This window comes from Mesoplodon densirostris, chromosome 4 (assembly GCF_025265405.1).
Source record: "Mesoplodon densirostris isolate mMesDen1 chromosome 4, mMesDen1 primary haplotype, whole genome shotgun sequence".
In the NCBI taxonomy this organism is placed as follows: domain Eukaryota; kingdom Metazoa; phylum Chordata; class Mammalia; order Artiodactyla; family Ziphiidae; genus Mesoplodon; species Mesoplodon densirostris.
Window position 1 is genome coordinate 16,829,424 of NC_082664.1, and position 20,865 is coordinate 16,850,288.

General features: G+C 41.8%; 1 pseudogene; it reads right to left on the bottom strand.

The window, feature by feature from the left end:
• Positions 1–5,815: 5,815 nt before the first annotated feature.
• LOC132488017 (peptidyl-prolyl cis-trans isomerase D-like) lies at positions 5,816–20,335 on the bottom strand (annotated as a pseudogene).
• Positions 20,336–20,865: the final 530 nt, after the last annotated feature.

A 20,865-nucleotide genomic window follows, 5' to 3' on the forward strand; every position in this document is an offset into this window, starting at 1 on the left:
CTTATCATTAATTGCAAAAATTCTATAGGTCAGGAATCTGGGCATAACTTAGCTGTGTCCTCTGTTCTGGGTCCTACAAGGCTTAAATTACAGAGTTGGACAGGCTGTGATCTCATCTGGAAGGCTGACTAGGGAAGCTCCTTTGGGTTGTTGGCTGAATCAATTTCCTCGAGGCTATAGCATTCATGGAGGCTTGCTTCTTCAAAGTCAGCAATGGAGAGAAAATCACTGCTGCTTTGTGTCTCTGACCTCTAAATATTCTTTGAATGGCTTACCTGATTAGGACAGGTCCACCCAGGATATTACTTTAAAGTAATATTACTTTAAAGACATCTGTTACAGGCTTTAATTACATCTTCAAAATCGTTCACCTTTGCAATGTAACATAACTTGATCACAGTTGTGATATACCATCACTTTTGCCATGCTGTATTGAATAGAAGCAAGTTACAGATCCCACTCATACTTAAAGGGAGGGGATCATACAAGGGGGGGGGTCATTGGAGGTCATTTTAGAATTCTGGCTACTATACTACCTATGTGGAAACCTTTCCTATATCCCATGTACCTGGCTCTCTCCCTCTCAAATCTATTTGTCCTTCCCTTGTGTTTTTGTTTGTTTGTTTGTTTGTTTCTGTAGGTTTATATACATTTTGAGACTTGCTTCTCCTGTCACTTTGTATTATATTCCTAAGATTTATACACGTTGGTGTGTATTTTTATAATCCATTCATTTTAACTGCTATATAATATTCCATTAAGTGAAATGTTTTTACATAATATAGTTATCCACTGTCATGTGAATAAATGGCATTTGGGTTATTTTTAGATTTTTTGCTATTGTGAACAATGCTGATATAAACATTTTTATACATGTCTCCAGTTATAGATGTACAAGAATGTCTCTTGAGAATATACATAAGAGTGGAATTTCTGGGTCTCAGGACATATGAACCTTCAACTTTAGTAGATAATGTCAAACTTCTAAATTCACATTTCCATCAGCAGTGTATAAGAGATCCTATGGTTCTATTTGTCTCCAATACTTGTCATAGGTAGATTTTTACATTTTTACCCATCAAAGGCATGGACATTGGTACCCCACTCTGGCCTAACCAGTTTTCTATCAAATTGTTTACATTACTTTAATATTTATTTGTATGCATTCTGTATATATGCATACTAAATGTACACTAAAAATTAGATAATCACTTGTTTTGGGTAAAATAAGCCTGATAATGGTAAATAAGGAAGCATTCAACTTTGAATCGAAGGGCAGTATAGTGTGGTGATGAAGCACAGACTTTTGCATCAGATTTCCTGGGTCCCAAAGTGGTAGTTAATAACAGTGTGGCCATAGGTGATTTATTTAACTTCTGTGCCTCAGTTCTCTTATGTATCAGATGAAGATAGTAATAGTGTCTACCTCATAGGGATTTTTTAAAGGAGTAAATGAACTAAGTATAGACAACACTGAGAACAGTGTCCAGCACATAATAAACACTATGTTAATATTTGCTTAGACTGTTATTTGACCGGGATTTCCAGGACCTGCTGGACGCTAAAGCAGTGTTCTGCTAATCAACTTTGAAAGTTTCACTTCTACCCATCCTCATATGTGTATATCCTTTTATCTTGGCTCATTTCTGACCAGTCAAAATGGATTATTTTTTTCCTTCATAGATAACTTTTTCTTGAGTAGTGAATTAGTGGCTGATCGAAAAATATTAACTCAGTTAATATACACTGAAATATACATATAATAATATAATACAAATAATACATATAATACATCATATTATAATAATATATCATACAATGCATAATTCTATCTCTAAGCTCTCCCCCAGCTTTAATAGCCTGCGATTCTATAAGGGATGCTGAATTACTTATTACAGGCTGCCTGAAGATGGGCAGGTAAGGGATGGATCCATTGAGAGGACAAAACTCTTCTTTCCTGCCTTCTAAGTAAGAACACCTGTATACATGTTATTCTCAGGAGGCCCTGTCAGCTGATACAAACCTAGTTCTCTCAGGTTAAGCCCCCAAATGAGTCTTAACATGGCCATTGGAAGGTATTCTGGTTATCTTCTGCTGTGTAACCAACCACTCCAAAACTTACTGGCTAAAAACAACAATTTATTATTATCTGTCATGGTTCTGTGAGTTGACAAAGCTTAGCTTGACAACCCTGGCTTGGGGTCTCTCATGCACGTGCAGTTAGGTAGCTACCGGGGCAGGAGTCATCAGAAGGCTCATGTGGGCTGGACACCCAGGATGGTACCCTCACTCACAGGTCTGGGGCCCCGGTGCCCTTCCACCTGGCCTCTCTCTCCAGCTGAGCAGCCTGGACACGGCAGCTCAGGGCTCCAAGAAAGAGGAAGGTGCCCTAGTATAGCATCACTTCTGCCACATTCTATTGGTAAAAGCCATTAAAGGCTAACTCAAACTCAAGAGGATGGAATGGCGTGTGGGTACAAAGAAGGGAGGAACTGATGGTGTCATCTTTGGAGATACGCTACTACGTACAGCAAGTCTCATCTCTTGGGATGTCTCCCAGAAAACCTACTTATTGGAGAGGCAGAGACCTTCAGTGCTAGGCCTGCAGAGATCCCTTCCTACTTTTCATCCTTTGGCTCTCAGCTGAAACATCACTCTCCCAGGATGCCTTTCTAAGGCCCCATCATTAAACTAGGTTCTCCTCTGCTTTTCCCACACAGCATTATCATAGTGTGTTAACTGCATTATTTCTGTGATTACTGATTTAATGTATGTCTCCAACATGGGACTGAAAACTCCATCAGGCAGCCAGGCCTGTCTGGATTATCTCTCTCGACTCCCTGGGCCTGTCATAGTGCTGACTCTCAGTAGCAGCTCAGGAAACAGTTAGAGGATGAAGGAATGGATGAGAGGTGAACACATCTGATCTTTCCATTTTGTTCCAGTGGTTCACATGTAGGTTTTCATAAAGGGGAGTCGGGGTACACTTTCTTTAGTTTATGATGTTTTAAAACCAGTATTTACTGAGCACCAAGCAGATGCTAGACACCACACTAGACCACAGTATAGAACCAAGGACAAGAAGGCAGAAGTGAGCTCTGCCTTCACAGAGTCTACAGTCTGTGGGGGAAGGCAGACAAGTAAACACACTACTACAGTCCAAGCAGAAAGTGCTAGAATGGGTAGTGCAGGTTGCCAGGGTGCATTGTGTGCAACTCATTCCCTCTGTCTCCTACTCTCTCTCTCTCTCTCACACACACACATGGAATTTCATATATAGTTTCAGGGCCCCATGGATTCTACACTGATTACTCCTGGTTTAGATGCTGTAGCATAAAACATACTTTACTCATATTTGCAGTTGTATTATTTTGGGCTTATTAAGAATGACTGAGGAATGTCCTTCTTTAATGAGAAAATGAAAAATAAACTTGCAACATATTAGATGTTCATAATAATGGAAAGCCAGAGTTTGTGGCTTTTTCAACAAGGAGTTGAAAAGTTCATAAAATATTTTCAAGGTCAGAGCCAGAGGTTAAGGTTTTTCACTTTTGGACCAGCTTGCATTTCAGATCATGCAAACCAGACTTACTTTGAGCCTGCTCTGTATATATTTCACACAAGTATTTATCTAAATGTGAATAAAATACAGAGCAGTTGCAAAATCCCCCAGCAATGCTGAAGTTTTATTGTTTCAGGTCAGCTGTCCATCACATTCTGAGAACAAAAGAGAGATCTTCTAATACAGCAGTGAAAGAAGTATGAATTTTGTTCTAAACAGGAATTGATTGGAAGGTTTGGGGTGGGAGAGAGGCATGATCATTTCTACATTTTAAAGAAACATTCCAGCTTCAGAGTGGAATTTGTTTGGACTACAGTAGTTTAGAAATGAAGCAGGAAGACCAGTCAAGAAGTTTCTGTAATTGGCCAGGCTCAGAGCAAAGGGTAACAACGGAGGCTGGAGCTGACTAGAGGCTCTAGATGACTAGAGTTATGAAGGGATTTAAAAATCATGTCATATTTGTATTTTAAAAAAGCTAGGAGAGGCTTGGATGCTTCAGTTGGGAATATAAGAGATGCCTTCAAATACGAGATGGGCTGTCAGGTAAAAGATGCATTCAAATTATTCTGTGTCTCAAAAGGAAGATCCATGCATGGAGAACATAGGGCATGAGATTTGTGCTCAGAATGAAGAAGCGTCTTCTCTCAGAGCTGTGCCAAGATGGAAGGGGCTGCCTGGGGAGTGAGTCCTCATCCTTGACTCTGGATGAGTAGGGGTTGGAAGACCCGTGGAAGGAGATGCGGAGAATCTCGGAAGGAATTTGGGGACCAGAAGATGTAGAATCCTCACCCTGAGATTCCCTGATTTTGGAAACTCATAAATGTAGCAGGACTGAGAGTTGTAGATATTTTCATTTTGGTGTAACACCACTGGGATGAAGAAAATTCATAATTATATTATCCATCTTGGGGATATTTAGAAAACTCCCCATTATCTGGCACACAATACATCCAACGTGGGTGGAGCTGCTGCTGACCTATTTAGTAGAAGTTTGTGAGCTGTCCTTCCCACTTCTTGGCTACGTTTTTCAGAATATTTCTTTTTAAATCTTCTTTAGAGAGATGGTGTAGGAGAAGAGTGTAGGCTCTGGGTTAGGCAAACCTAGCTTGAACTTCTCTGCCACACTTGCTAATACTTAATATCTGTGAGCCTCATTTATTCACCTATTAAATGGGAATCACATTACCTATTTTCTATGGTTGTTTTAAGAGATAACCTGTGCAAAGTTCCAAGCACCTAGGAGGATTTTAATACGTGGGAACGATGCCCAGGAAGAAATGAAAACAAAATATTTTTTCTTGTGCAAACAAATGGAGCCTAGTTATTATGTATGGGAATCGTGTAGTCATGGTGATTGAAGAGTCAACCAACAAAAGGAAATGCTCACTGATTGAATTGATGGAGTCCTAACTCCAGGATATTATTCATTTTACCCCCTCTAATTTGATGCATCTTTAAAGATAACCATTTACACGAGTTCTTAAAACACTGAGAAATTAGCGACAGTTCAGAGGCAATGATGTATAATGTTTGGTGCTTTCTTGAGACTGGTGCTGGGAAGCTAGAGGGACTAATTGAGCCTCTTCGATGAGTGCACTTCTTCCTGTGAATACTGGGTGGGGTGGGGGGAGGGTAATTGGTCTTCAAATAAATATAATTCATGGTTTCATGGAAAAACTGCAGACTTCCCCATGAACATTGAATAGCAAGGCAGTTCATTATACTGTAGTTATTGATATTGCAATCTGCTTCCAATGAATGCAATTAGAGATCCATTTAGGAAGGAGCATGATCGGGGATTTTGTTGGCTTTCTTTTACCTTTAGGTACCTGAATGGTTTTGCAAATGAGACCTGGCCCCCCCTTTCACTACCCTTGGGTTCCGATCACTTCTACACCTGCAGCACCCGTCACAGTGCCCGCCACACTGATGGTTCTGGCTAGTATTTACCGGCTGATTGGAAAATGCCCTTATTATTTGTCCCTAGTGTGCTCTTCTCACTCAACACAGGAATGGTCGTAATCTGGTTTTAAACTTACCGTTACGTGTGCATTCACCATGCATGCCCCACGACCCTGGCAGCTAACGCCAACCTTGACACACAGCTTCCACTTCTCTTTCTATGTACGGTGAATGATCCATGGGTGATCAATAGGGGTGCACAACCTGCTTATGCATGAGACTTTCTCTGTTTCCTCAGAGTATCTTATAAAGCCCCAAAGCTGGGGAGAGTAGACAAGCTCCTGCATGTTTTCAAGAGAGTGACAGGGAGCTGGCAGACCTGCCCTTTACGGCTTTGGGAGGTAATCTGTCTGCTGCTATCACCACCTGCTCCCCAACTCCACACTCCAACCATCCTGCATAAAGTGAAAATGCGACTTTAGAAGGGGGCTGACCCAGTGGTTCACTGAGGTGGGGGATTTAGGCTGCATGGGGAATGCTGCAGCATTCTCATCTCCAGATTCAAGTAACAAGGTTCCCAGAAAAATGTCAAAGGGTTTTGGGGTGGATGCTTCTAGAAAGGGAGGCTGACATCTCTCGCTAGCTAGATTTTGGCTGAGCTCAGAAGCATGGCAGCTATCCCAGCCTGCCACCAGGGAGAAGGGGAGAGAGTTCTTGGAGGGGTTGACTCCTTGATGCTGGAGATTAGGCAGCTTTCTGAATATGAAAAATGGGCTTAATTACAACCTGGAGCATTCTGGAGGTATGAGAGTGTATGGTACAGCCTGCAATGGCTGGGGGGAGAAAAAGGAAGAGAGGGTCAAACACATTTGGCCTGCGTTAGCCTCACCCACAGAAGGTGGTCAGGCTTAAGCCATTGTCTTAGTCAGCTTGGGCTGATTATAACAGAATACCATAGATGGGGTGGCTTACCCAGCACAAATTTACTTCCTACAGTTCTGGAGGCCAAGCAGTCCAAGATCAGGGTGCCACCATGGTCAGGTTCTGGTGAGATCTCTCTTTTAGGCTTGCAAATGGCTGTTTTCTCACTATGTCCTCACGTGGCAGACACTAGAGAGAGGAAGCAATCTCTCTCCTGTCTCTTTTTAGAAGGGCACTAATCCTATCATGAAGGCTCCACCCTCATGACCTCATCACCTCCCAAAGGCCCCATCTCCAAATACCATCACATTGAGTATTAGGGCTCCAATATATGAATTTGGGGGGAACACAAATATACGGTCTGTGACAGTCATCTAGAAAGAATCTTTTCAAGAGGGCAGCATGCATGGCCAGGGGGACTCAGTTGTGGGAGGTCCTGTGGGGGGCAGGAGCTCAGAAGTTGTCCAAAAAGAGCAACTAGAGAGCACATTACCCCCTCAGAAACAGAGCAGTACAGTGGTTCCCACTGTGACTCTGAAGAACCCACGTGTGTGTCCCCCATAAAGTCAGCACTTAAAAGGGGGCGACACAGAGATGGCCACCTGATATCAGCCAAGGGAGAACATACGAGTGACCAGAGAGGGAGAAAAGACTTTTGACTCTTCCTCTAATCTATATTTTCCATGCACTGACCTTAAAAGTGCAGAAGAGATGGAAGAAGAGGGAGGCAAAGGTCATGTTCCGTGTCCACTGCAAGTGCCCCAGCTAAGGTCAGGCCTGATTGGGAAGGAGTGGGGGGCAGTGGAGGCAGGTAGTGGGGAAATAGGAGAGGGACAGAGCTTGGAATTAGACAGGAGGGTCAAGTTTTGTTTTAGGTTGGACAGGACTTTATAGTGTCTGAAAATGAATCTTTATAACTAGAGGGAGATTGTTTATGAAACCAAAGAAGGTCATGGGGCCTGCCAGGATGCCCTTAAAAGGTAGAGAAAGGAGATCCATCAGAACATGCTGGAAGCAGTGGAAGGAGAAAAATAAACCTGTTCCTGTTTATATCCACACTGAGTCCAGACTATTCATTAAATTGCTTCCATGTGCAATGTAGACATTACTGAAGGATTCACAGGTGAGATGGAGGAGAGTACTTACACTGCACATAGCAGACTGCCCCAAACATCCTCATGAGATGTGATTTTCCTTTCTGAATCTCCTCCAACTGTGCAGCCCTAATGGTCCTGCTCTCTTGCATGGAGCTCATTCTCTTTTCCCTGGATGGAAACTTGCATTTCCTTCCCCGAAGGCACTTTAGCGATCCCCCATGGGAAGGGCATGACGTCAAGGTCGGTGTGCATGGGAAGGAGCAGACACTTGCAGACTCACCCTAGATTTTACAAGATGAAGTCTGAAGGCAGGTTTGTAGGTTGATCTCAATCTAGTACAATGAGCTTTCATTTAGGTTAAATAAAGCAGGTATTGTGCCCAGAAAGGAAATCAAAGATAATTTTTTAAGGTTATCTTGGATTCTCATTGAAAAATTCAGTGGGGTGTCTTGATTGTTAGGCGTGAAAGGCTCACAATGACATTTCGTATGTGCTTTTATAACTTCTTTCCAACCTTCAGGAAAATTTCCTATTTTGGGACATTGTCTCCACTTAGTTGAAAATTGCTGAGCTCTAACATTTTTATCCAGATGGCTTTATAAAATGATTTTGAGTTCTCATTTGCTCTTAATAGATGAGTTCATTTGTAAAAGAAAATTAAAAAAAGAACATTAACCATCAAAAATGACAGTGATGGGCCTTTCTGTGGAAATCAAAACAGGATGGTACGTGATTGGATGGAGTTAAAAGCATCTTTTGAGAGGGTCTCTCCATAGGAGGATTGTGGTAGAAGCTGGAGAGTGATAGCGTGTAATATTTTTAAATTGCGATGGCCTTTTCACAGTCTCTACTTCTGTAATCAGTCCAACTCTGCAATAGTTGAAGGCAGGGACATTTAATCTATCAGTGATCTTTTGATTATCACCAAACTATATTTTTCAATAAATTCTCTTCTCTCCACCTCCAGTGTGATCACATTAGTCTGGGCACTAAGAGGTCGCTTCGCTTCTAATTTGCCTTTCTTGAAGTATTCCCCACACAGTAGCTGATGTGATTGTAAAAAACAAATGGGTTAAGATGGTGAATGGAATTCACAGAATTTCTCTTCTCCAATACCCGGTAAATGAGAACAGGGGTGTATAAACCAGCCAAGAATATATCAACAATCTAGTTGAATAAACTTAAAAAAAAATCATTTTGCTTGAATCTCTCCAGATTTGGGAGTACTGGTGAGAAAGTCCAGCCTTTGGCTGGCTCTCTAGAATGGCTTCTGGGACATGGGTAGTGGCTGAGGAGCAGGCTGGGCTATAGTCCTTCCCTTTTCTGGTGGATAGAAAGATTCCTGCCTGTGGTTCCATGAGAATGTGCCCCTCAGATTCCCAACCATAGGAACTGAGGCCTCCAGGTGCTTGGGTCTGAAATCCGTTACTGTGTTTGCACCAAAGCCGTGTTTGCCAAGGGCTGCTCCCAGGCACTGGCTGTGCATGGCAGAGATATTAAACAGGCCCATTCCTGAGAGAGGTAGGACTCCTCTGATGGGCAACTTTGGCTCGAAGACTCCCCGTGGCCTTGCCCAACTTTCCTTAAACTGCATGGCTATCTAGGATGTGTCCACCCAAACTTGTTTCCTTCCTGCCGTCTTTCCTTCACTCAGAGTCAGACCTGCATCATGGTCTGAGGGCATTCTCAGCTTTTCCTGGCACCCTCCCAATTTTCTTTCATAAATGTTTCCCCTTATAAATTTCTTGCACATTTAATCCTTTCTTGGTGCCTGCTTCTTGGAGGACCCAGAATAACACATTGGCACATAGGAGATGCTTGATACATTTATTCAGGAAGTGAATGAAAACACAAAAAGAGTTTTCCTTTAACTTTTCAGAAAATAATCTCCAGTATCCTTGGGGGAACTATGGGAAGAAAAATCAGATTTTTCCCCCTCCCTGTTCTGTTTCTGACTCTTTATTCTCTGTGCCTGATTCTTTGTTATAAAATAGTTTTATCCAAAGAGAAGCTGTGAGTCATCTTGCTCTTTTTCTTGATGACTTTGGCACCTGGAATGGTTTATAAGATGGTGGGATCATAAAATCGTATGTGAATTCACTAAAAATATTTTTCATGGTGTTCTTGTGAGGACTAAATGAGATAACCTAAGTAAAGAGTTTAGCATAGATCCTGACACATTATAAATAGATAAAACGTGGTGGACACACAGCACAGGGTTCTGTGCATCCATCTGAAACAACACAGTGAATGTACACACATCAACAAAGATGAATCATAAATTACATGTGTTGACTGAATGGAGGGCCTCTGGTCAGATTTAATGTTTATATTTGCTTGGAGAATTTTGAGTGCTTATGGTAGGCCCAGAAGCCTCTTGGTCTAAGAGCTCTTATTCCTCATAATGTTTGACTGTGAGAAGAATTTTGCAATTCAGAATCATAGTAACAGCTGATACTTTTAGAGCACTTCTTTGTTCTAGAATGTTCAGTAACTTGCCTCAGATCACACAGCTGGTATAGGAAAAGGTGGGCTTGTCCAGGGTGATGGGGCTGGCATGGATGTGAAGATGAGAAATGAGGTAGAGAGGAAGCTAGAGAGAACTGGAGCCCTCAGAGTACCATGTTACCTTGAACACCAGTGGGGATGCAGGGCTGCCATGGCAAGACTGGAGATTCTTTCTCTTCAGCACCTGGAGGCAGCATCCAGTGAGACAAGCATGGGCTGAGTCTAGAAACTGAGCTGCAATGTGGCTTTGACCCTGAGTTGTGTGGAATCTCAGGGAAATTACTTTATTTAATATGCTATGATTTCCTTTTCTGTAAAATGGAAGCATGCTACCTACTTCAGAGGGTTGTGTGCAAATCACGTGAGACAATATATGTGTTCCAGTTTGTGTGGTAACAAAGCTTACCAATTGTAGTGGCTTAAAACAACTCATAACCCCTGAGTCAGGAATTTGGGCCAGGCTGTGTTTGGTGATTATTCTGCTCCATCTGGCATTGATGGGGTCATGCTGGTATTCAGCTCGTGGCTGGCTTTCTCTGGAGGGTTCAAGAAGGCTTCACTGACACATCTGGGGCCTTGGTGGGGATGGCTGAAAGGCTGGACTCAGGTGAGTCATTCTTCCCCTCTATGTAGTCTTGAAATTCTGCACATGGTCTGTCCATCAGGGTAGTCTGATTTCTTACAGGCAGACTCAGTTCTCAGAATGAGTAATTACAGCAAGAGGAAACGGAAGCTACCAGTCTCTTAAGATCTGGGCCAGGAAACTGGTACAACCTCACTAACTCCATATCTATTAGATAAACACAGAGCCAATCCAGATTTAAGAGGAGGGGGCATAGAATCCACCTCTTGTTGGAAGGAGTGAGTATCAAGGCATTTGTAGCCATCTTAACCTGCCATGGTAAATAGTGCAGATTACACATCAGGAGCTTAAGCTCTAGAGACAGAGTATGTTGGTTTCACCATTTACTACCGGCATAACAGACACATTACTTATGCTAATCCTGCAGCTCAGCTTCCTTGTCTGAAAAATGGGATAAAAATAGACTGTACATTCTAATGCTAAAAGAAACTCTCACTGCTTTTCATTTTCAAATTAATTACAAAACCTTGAAGACATCAGATTCCAGAAATGGGAGAACAGAAAAAACCCAACTTGCCATATAGTACAACGTACTGAGAGTCCATTGTGTTCATACCAGGACAATTGTTATATGCATGTTTCCTCATTAATCTTCACAGTAACTCTAAAAGGCACTGATTGTCTCCATTTTTTAAAATAAGAACACCTCTGAGGCTCTGAGACATTAAAGCTAGTCTAGTATTGTACAGGTAGCAAGAGGTAGAGTCAGAATTGTGCCAACCAGAAATGTTTTCCTGACTTTGGGTTCTATTTATGCAACAGCTACAGCTTATCCCCAAGACTTATTTTCCCTGCTGTACATAATGAAGGATTTCAAAGGCTATCACCTCTAGCAGCCAATAGACAATTGTCTGAGCTGAGAAAAGCAGGTATTGCAATGAAAAGGAAAACTTTTTTTCCCATATTTCAACATATCACAAATTTTTAAAGGCTGCACATATATCTTGATGATAACTTTTATCTTAGGTCCATGATTCCTGATCTTTTAAGAATTTTGATTTTTTTTTATTTCATAGGAAACGCAGCCTGGGAAATTCACAAAATTGGGAAAGTAAATGTCTACTGACACTCAGACACAAAAGAATTATTTTTACAACCCATTTATGGCAAGTGATACTGGTTTCCTATTTGCATTAGTGATATAAAGGTTGCTTTTAAATAAATTTAAATGAAAATGTGAGTTGATTTAAAGAAAACAAACAAAATAATAGTAAGTTGGCAGGTGCATATGGCACAGATTGGGAATTGTGAACTACTGAAATTTGGGAAATACTGGGGCAGTGGATAGAGATACCTACTAGATATTGGGTATTAGTGTAAATATTAAGATCTAGCTCTAGATAGTTATAGATGTAGAGACATCATATGTAGAGAGTCAAGTGTAGCCCTGACGGCACTGATTAGCTGTCTGATTTTGACTAACTTACATAACATCCATATGGACCTCAGTCTTCTCATTTGCAAAATTAAGAATTGATTTAATTTATTCTGAGAATTCTTTTTTTTTTACTCTAAGAATTTGTGACATTGCCCCTCTTTTTCCAGTAAGCCACTCAGTTATTCAGAAATAAAAAAAAAACAAATTTGGTTTATATTTCATATGTATCTGAAGCAAGTGAAGATGATAAGGATTTTAATTCAGCCCCTTCTCCTAGAAAAACTATTTTAATACTATCTAGAGTAGGGCTGGCATCTGTGGACTTCATTTTTCTTCACTGACTTTCGAATACATTTGTCAGCATCATTAATTCCTCATTACAATTACATCTGCAAGCCAAGATCATAAAGCATGAACACTATTATTATCCATTGAAATACACCATCAAAGACTGTCCCAATCCTCCATAATTACACTACTAGTAATACTGGTAGTGTTACTGGTACTGTAAATTTTATGAAAATTCAAAAAAGATACATATTCTATATATCAACTTCAGAAAAATTCATGCAAATTGATCTGAAGGAAACATCCTAAATGCAAAGACAATTCCTGTTGCAGCCAGGCAGTCACTGAGGTGCCCAGTCAATGCTAAAGTAGCATCTCTCATCAGTCAATGACTTTGAAGTGGATGTTTTCCAAAGTGAACAGGCTCCAAGTTGTCAGAGGCTTTCACTCAACCTGGAGGAGGAGACAAAAGACCCGAGGAAAGGAATGCACCACCCTCAGACATAGGATGGTCTCCTGGCCATAGTACTAGTCTTGGAGACTGCAGCTATGTTTCAGTCTTGACACTTAGAGGCAGTTCAATTGTGGGCTTTTAGCTCAAGGTCACAGGGTGACGTAGCAGCAAAGTTAGGACCAGAGCCCAAGTTATGCCACTCCTGTTAGACCAATGTTTTCCAAAACTTACTCCAAGCTTTAAGGAGGGTTAGGGTCCTAGGAAGATACATGTCATCCCAGGTTCCTTTGTCTTCCAGCCTGACTGGAACACAACCAGCGTTGCACGGCCAGCAGTCAGTCCCAGAAATTCCCTGATACTTGTAGTCTATCCAGCTGATCACTGATGTTACCACCGCTTTACTTTCTTGAGTTTTTAGAGGAGCAATTGTATTCATGCTCAGAATGACTGATGGATAGAAATATGGGGTCAATCTGGGCTCCAGCCATCATGTCTGCTGAAACTACAGAGACGGTTCAGACAGTACACCTGGCTGGTGTCCCCCAGGCTTAGCAGCCCAGACTTCCCTCCTTGACCTGCACAATGCACTCGCCATTCTAGCAACTATGACAGAAAAGGGGTTCGTGGGGAAAGCTGGGGAGATGTTTTCCCAGACTTTTTCTAAGAGTCTTCTACAACTGCCATTTATTTTACAAAGAATAGCTGAGTACTCACTCACTTATTGACCTATTACCCATTCACACATTTATCCATACATTCAAGAAATGTTTATTGAACACCTAATAGATGCCAGCATTATGCTCACCACTAGGTATACTTCAGTGAATCAGACATAGTCATTGCCTTCAAGGGGCTCACAGTTAATATCCATGTAATGAAGGGCCATGCATGCTACAATAGAGGAAGAATTTTGACTGGCCTAACTTAAGCTCATTTCTGGACGAATGACTGTAATCAAAGAAATGTTCTATTATGACTGGCCAGGCCTGGATCACATGTCCATCCATTTGGCTAGGAGACTGACAGCTCTCATCAGAACCACATGTTTGTTGTAGAAAAGAAAAAAACTCTCCAAAGATATGAGGGATGGATGGGTGTGGAGGGATGAATATTGCTATCAGAAGAAGGGGGACAATTGGTCATGAGCAGGCCAAAAGAAAGAATATACCCTAATCCCTTTCCATAAACATTTCCCACCCTACTTCGATAAAAGCAGATATGCTTTTATTAGGGGAAGATACTTGCAAATTTAGAATACATACTTTCAAATGGCAGTATAGTGAGAATTAAAAAATGCCTACAAACTTAAGAAAAGATGGATGTTTTGATAGCCATGGTAACAAGTAGCTACCAGGGTCAGTTTTAAACCTGTTCCCATAGATCAAGCAGCTCCCCTCAGTGGACATGCAGTCAGTGCTGAGTAAACTAACAAGTCAGTGTTAGTCTCTTGCTTGTAAAGTCAGTCCATTAGCGATGGACTCTTGTAAATACACCAGGAATACTAACCAGTCAACAAGAGTCTCACGCAAGTCTCAACCATGCTTCTACAGATGAAGTCAACCCCTTATGCCTCTGAACGTCTCTCAAGTCCTTGAACTCTGTGCTTTCCCAAAGCTGGTAAAACATCAATACTCTGTTCTACTCAGAGAGTCTGTGTCAAACCAGCTTACCTCTCCCTTACTGTAGTGAGCAATACATTCAATTTTTTTTTTCTGGCTTCATGTGGGTTACTTGAACATTTTTGGAATTCTGTTTTTATTGATAGCTTCTTTGAGTGTATATCTTTGTATGGTTTCTTTGTGGTTAGTCTAGGTATTAGATACATAACTTATCAAAGTCTACTCATATCATTTTACCAGTTCGAGTGAAGTGTAAACATCTTACTTCCCTTTACATCTCTTCACCCTCCCTCATTAATAATTTAAGTGTCTTAAATATTTCCTCTACCTACATTGAGAATCACATTAGACAGCTTTTTTTTTTTTTTTCTCTTCTTCTGGGACTTGTTATAGTCCCAATATCTCTGAGGTTTCTTCATTTTTTTCAATCTGTTTTCTCTCTGTTGTTCAAATTAGGTTCCTTCCAGTTCACTGATTCTTTCTTCTGTCCCTTCCATTCTTCTGTTGAGCCCATTCACTGACTTTTTTTTTTTTTTTTTGCGGTATGCGGGCCTCTCACTGTTGTGGCCTCTCCCGTTGCGGAGCACAGGCTCCGGATGCGCAGGCCCAGTGGCCATGGCTCACGGGCCCAGCCGCTCCGCGGCATATGGGATCCTCCCAGACCGGGGCATGAACCCGTATCCCCTGCATCGGCAGGCGGACTCTCAACCACTGCGCCACCAGGGAGGCCCCATTCACTGACTTTTTAAGTTTAATTTGGGCTTTTGTAACTTTTAGTTCCAAAATCTGCACCTTGCTCTTCTTTGTATTGCTTATTTCTTTTCTAAGACTTTCTATTTTTTCATTTGTCTCAAGTGTTTTCATAATTGCTTATTAAAGCATTTTTGTGATGACTGATTTATAATCCTTGTCAGTTAATTCTACTGTCTATGTCATCGTGGTGTTGACATCTGTTGATTGTCTTCTCTCACTCAGTTTGAGATGTTCCTAGTTCTTGGTGTAAGTAATTTTTTTTTTTTTTTGTGGTACGTGGGTCTCTCACTGCTGTGGCCTCTCCCGTTGTGGAGCACAGGCTCCGGATGCGCAGGCTCAGCGGCCATGGCTCACGGGCCCAGCCACTCCGTGACATGTGGGATCTTCCCAGACTGGGGCATGAACCCATATCCCCTGCATCAGCAGGCGGACTCTCAACCACTGCGTCACCAGGGAAGCCCGGTGTAAGTGATTTTTGATTGAAATCTGGACACTTGGGGTTTTATGTTATAAGAATGTGAATCTTGTTTATTTATTTATTTATATGAACATAATTATGGCTGGTTTTCTTTATTTGCTTACCAATTCTTTTTTTTCTATTTAGAGTATACTTGCTTTACAATGTTGTGTTAGTTTCTGCTGTACACTGAAGTGAATCAGGTATATGCATACATATATCCCCATATCCCCTCCTTCTTGAGACTCCTTCCCACCCACTACTCCATCCCAACCATCTAGTTCATCACAGAGCACTGAGCTGAGCTCCCTGTGCTATACTGCAGGTTCCCACTAACTACCTATTTTACACGTGGTGGTATATTTATGTCAAATCTAATCTCCCAATTCATCCCCCACACCCCTTCCCCCACTGTGTCCTCACGTCCATTCTCTATGTCTGCATCTTTATTCCTGCCCTGGAACTAAGTTCATCTGTACCATGTTTCTAGATTCCACATACATGTGTTAATGTATGATATTTGTTTTTCTCTTTCTGACTTACTTCACTCTGTATGACTGACTCTAGGTCCATCCACATCTCTGCAAATGAACCAATTTTGTTCCTTTTTATGGCTGAATAATATTCCATTGTATATATACCACATCTTCTTTATCCATTCATCTGTCTATGGACACTTAGGTTATTTCCATGTCCTAGCTATGGTAAATAGTGCTGCAAAGCTTTTGCACAGCAAAGGAAACCACAAATAAGAAGAAAAGACAACACTCAGAATGGGAGAAAATGTTTGCAAACAAAGCAGCTGACAGGATTAATCTCCAAAATATACAAACAGCTCATGCAGCTCAATATCAAAAAAACAAACAACCCAATCCAAAAATGGTCAGAAGACCTAAATAGACATTTCTCCAAAGAATATATACAGATTGCCAACAAACACATGAAAGGATGCTCAATGTCACTAATCATTAGAGAAATGCAAATCAAAACTACCATGAGGTATCGCCTGACACCAGTCAGAATGGCCATCATCAAAAAATCTACAAACAATAAATGCTGGAGAGGGTGTGGAGAAAAGGGAACCCTCTTATTTAAATCTTGTGTTTTAGCTGGCTTCCTCACTGAACTGCTTCCTCACTGCCAGATGGAGGTGGGAGTTCAGGTTCTTCCCTTCTCTTTTGACAGCCAGGGGCAGGGGATTTTTGTTACTTTGTTACTGCAGGAGTGACAGAGAGGGACTTCCAAGTTTGAGTTAGAAAGGCCACCCAGCTTCTATGAATCTCTGAAGGCTGTCCTGTGGAGAAACTATATGGTATAACGAGAGAGAGAGAAAGAAACAGACAGACAGACAGAAAGACAGAGAGACCTGAGGAGCCCCAGCTATTCCAGTCCTCAGCTGTTTGAGGCTTCCCAGCCCAGGCACCAGACATGCGAGTGAAGAAGCCCTCAAGATAACCACAGTCCCATCACCACCTAATTACAACTGTATGAGAGACCTCAAATGAGAACTGCCTAACTCGGGGTTTCTCAACCTCAGACTGGATAGTTCCTTTCTGTGGGGGCTGTCCTGTGTATTATAGCATATCTGGCACCATCCCTGGCCTCTACTCACTAGATGTCAGTAGCATCTTCCCAGTTGTGACAACTAAAAATGTCTCCAGACATTTATAAATATCCCTTGGGGAAAAATCACCCCTAGCTGGTTAGCTGATCTCAGTCAACCCCAGATTCATGAGCAAAATAAATGATTGTTATTGTTTTTAAAACATTGTTTGGGGGTGATTTTTTACAGAGCAGTAGATAATCAGAGAGGTGTCAGGGAGGCTAGGATGCAGAGCATCTTTACCTCCTCCCCAACTCACCTGATGCTAGCTGAAGAGCTGGACTCTGTCAGAGGCATGATGCTTCTACCAGACAGTCTGCTTCTACCACCCTGGAATTTTTATGGTGGGCTATCTATGGCATCTAGATATGTATTAATTTATCATGTATAGGTAAAGGATCCTCCTATAGATAGGATTTGTAGTGACATAATGAAAAACATGCCCATACGCTATAGAAACTTATACTTTTTATATAAATATACACGAAGCAGGTAAATAAAAATAAAAAGAAAAATTGGAATCATTCAGGAAAATGGGAAGATAATTGTTTTAGGAAGAAGAAAATGGTTGATGATTCCATTTTCTTTTTGTCTTTCTAAAAAACTGAGAGAAACACATTGGAGTTTTATTATAAACTAATTTGTGAGTGTTATAAGTTTTTGAGTCTCTAAATCCTTTTGAGTCCCTAAATCCTAAGAGGAATTTACAGCATGGATTCTTATTTGAAGGACACTGAAAAAGTCATCAACACAGTTTTACTTTTATAAAAGTTGCAGAAAAAATTCTCCCTATGGCCAAGGACCTCACACTAAACCATAACTCAAAGGAGGTATTTCTGTCAGAATGAAGCTGATGTTGCCCAGATGTTTTTGATGATTTAGCAAGACACCAGGATACCATTTAGAGAAAGCAATAAACCAAGGAATATAGCTTGAATAGTGGCCAGCTGATCAGCAACCCAATTTCTGGCAAATACTATCTCATGGGATCATCTGTTACTTTACAGCCTACCTATTTAAGACCCATAGTTCTTAAAACACATATTATACATATAGGAAGGAATGCTTGTTTTCCTTTTTTTTTTTTGTTTTTTGGGATGTGGCAAATCCATGAATAGGATCAAGTTATTAATCAGTAATTTAAAAAGGAAAAAGGGATGGGGGTGTGCAAAACACTCTCTGGATTTCCATGACTATCTTCTTACATGCTTGAGGGTTCCATCCACAGATTTTTTTTTTTAAGTTTTCATCTGTTTATTCAAACAAGATATGTCTAGGAGTTTAAAATACACTGGACACCATTATCCTTTGTAATGCAGAGAGCCATTTAAAATGAGTTCAACTTCACCATATTTTGTAACATTGATCTATTAAGAGTGAATCCCTACCTGTATTCCTAGACTGAAAACAATGGGAACTGAAGTCTCAAAGGGAACACAATAGGGATCATACATAATAGACAAGACCCTTAAATTGTCTTACTCGCTTTATATAATCAATTCATACTTAAGCAAAACTGAATTCCTTATTAAGCAAACATTTTTGCATAAGCTGCCTTCTCTTTATCTTTCTGTGCCTTTATCTTTTGCTTGACTTTCAGCAATTCTGCCTGGATAGCTTTATCCTCTGGTGCTATCTCCTGAGCTTTCTTAAGATCAGCCAATGCTTGGTCGTATTCTTTTTTTTTTTTTTTTTTTTGCTGTACGCGGGCCTCTCACTGTTGTGGCCTCCCCCATTGCGGAGCACAGGCTCCGGACGCACAGGCCCAGCGGCCATGGCTCACGGGCCCAGCCTCTCCGCGGCATGTGGGATCTTCCCAGACCGGGGCACGAACCCGTATCCCCTGCATCGGCAGACGGACTCTCAACCACTGCGCCACCAGGGAAGCCCTGGTCGTATTCTTTTAGTCCTTGCCATCCTTGGGCTCTACGGTACAGTGCTTTGGTATTTGCCGGATCTATTTCAAGGACCTCCAAACAGCTGTCGACTGCTCCCTGCCAGTCGGACAGCTTCAGTTTGCAGGCGCCGATATTCAGCAGGCAGCTCAAAGCGACAGGCTGCAGCTTTGCTCTGTCTGAGTTCTCAGTAGCAGCCTTCGAGCCTTCCATATACCTTAAAACTTTTGTGTATTTTTAAATGGCCATCTCCCAGTTCTGGGATTTGAAAAAAGTATTTCCAATGTTTTTTAAGTCTTCCGTTATTAATCAAATTTTATCTACATCTTTTACATCTATGTCTGCATCCTCGGGGAAGTCTGGATGACTGTCACCAGATCCATCCTTGGGGAATATTCCCCAATCATCCCCTTCCTTCAGTTCTCCGCAATCTGCAGTAACGCACAATTTGGCAGGTTTTTCACCTTTCACCTCCACATTCTCCAGAATCCTTGCCACACCCATTCCTTTAAGCACTTGGCCAAACACCACGTGTTTGCCATCCAGGTGAGGAGTGGGAACCATGGTGATGAAGAACTGGGAGCCACTTGTGTTGCGGCCTGCATTTGCCATGCTCAGCAACCCCTCCTTATCGTTCTTGCTCCCCTCCGACGTCCACGTCCAAGAAGACTCGGGGGTTACTGGGGTTGGACGGCTTAGCCTCGGGGGACGGGTGCGACATTGTGGCCCGCGGGTGCATTCGCGAGCTCCTTGGAACACCCCGTGGCCACCGCGCAGCCCGAACCCCAAAGCCGGCTGCGTCTGCGAAGAACCGCGGCGCTGGCAACCCGCTTCTGACAGAGACCCGGAGGCCGCGGCCCATCCAAAGATTTTGACTCTTGCAATTGGGATTACGGTGCAAGATCTTTATTAGCATTCCTAATGGCTAAGGATAGGTCAGTGGAGACCCTAAAAATCTTATATTGTTCAAGGTGGTTTTCCCCTCAAGGTAAGGAATGTAACTCTAGATTGTGGTAGAAGAGTCTGGGCTAAACTTGTTTGCTCTAGAGAAAGAGTTGTTTAGAATGCCCTTTGGACAATTTCTTCTTAAATACAGGCCCATTGTGCTTTTAGCGGTACTATGAAGTGGACGGATTCTGGGGTGTTGTTAGAAGACAATCCATTCACTTAAGATCCTGGGCCCCCATGCAGCCCCAGACAAGATTTACCTCACTTCTGCCTGAGAAACACCAGAGTAGGATCTGTGGGAACACATGGTATTATTTTGGGCTCATGCTTGAATAATTTAGAGTATTAGCATCGAATCGGTCATGCATGAATCCTAGCTTGTCGATTAGTGGAACAGATCCAATGTTAGAAAGCCTTTGCTGGATTCTAACTTCTGCCTTGTGAAGTAAACCACAATGAGTAACTTGAGAATCTCTTTGTTTCTCTAGTTGCTCAATGGGAAGCAAATCAGATCACCCCATGAATATAAAATCATGGTTATTAAGGATGAAGAACTTTGTTACCTTTCACTGGGTTGAGAGGCAGATGAGTTTGCTCTCCAGGCAGGCAGACTACACCATCTTGCAACTCACTGTGGGTGGCAATACACTGCTTTCTTGAGAACAAACATCCCTCAAAACCCATACAAGTCTTGAGGCGGCTTTTGCTGTTCTTTTAAAGTAAACAGACACCTCTGATTTTAATGGGTCATTGTTTTTTATGGGACCTGTCCTCTGCAGCAAGTGGCTTCCATGGCGTGGGCAAGCTTTGTTTGGGGGTCATCTGCCATACCACTCA